The sequence below is a fragment of the Wasmannia auropunctata genome, unplaced genomic scaffold (assembly GCF_000956235.1).
Source record: "Wasmannia auropunctata unplaced genomic scaffold, wasmannia.A_1.0 LD334584.1, whole genome shotgun sequence".
Lineage (NCBI taxonomy): Eukaryota > Metazoa > Arthropoda > Insecta > Hymenoptera > Formicidae > Wasmannia > Wasmannia auropunctata.
In genome coordinates, this window is record NW_012028306.1 from 3,138 (window position 1) to 3,922 (window position 785).

The following is a 785-nucleotide window of genomic DNA, read 5'->3' on the forward strand; positions in this document are numbered from 1 at the left end:
AATTATGCTGACTTTGTCAGCTTAATAAAAATCATATCTCGGCTCTCTTCCCAGAGAAAGACATTCAGCCGCGCTCAATACTTGTCAGAAAACACAAATCCCCTCCGATATGGTGGGATGATGAGTATCAATCGTTGATAGAGGACAGGAAGGAGGCTATGCTTGATTTTAAAACCAATTCCGACACAAGAAACTTTCTTAAATACAAGAAGACTTGCGCACTTGCAGCGAAATCGTTACGTAAAATTAAAAGAAATAAGTGGAAGGAGCTTTGTAGTTCATTCGATGCCAAGACGCCTATGGCTAAACTATGGAAACTAATCAAAATGTTCAAAAAAAGAAATCTCCATGACGGTACCGACGAGCTTTCATCCTCCTCCTACTCCTCTATCATTGATCAAGCTATCGCCAAGCTTTGCCCAGATTCTTGTTTGAACAACACTTCTTAATCTCTTCAGTATATGAGATCGACAGATGCACAAAATCCACGTGTCATAGTAGAACTTGATAACGACATTACTAAGGAAGAATTCGAAGCTTTAAATATCTCCAAAATAAATTCGTCGCCGGGTCTAGATCAGGTGGGTTACGACTTCATCAAAGAACTTCCTCAGGCGTATCGGGACAAACTTCTAAATATCTATAACGACATCTTCAAATTGGGGGTTTTTCCGGAAGACTGGAAAACATCTCTAATAATATTTATTCCCAAAAGTGGAGGAAGAGGAGTCAGACCCATCTCCCTCATATCTTGCCTGCTTAAAATTAGATCGGAAGAGCACACG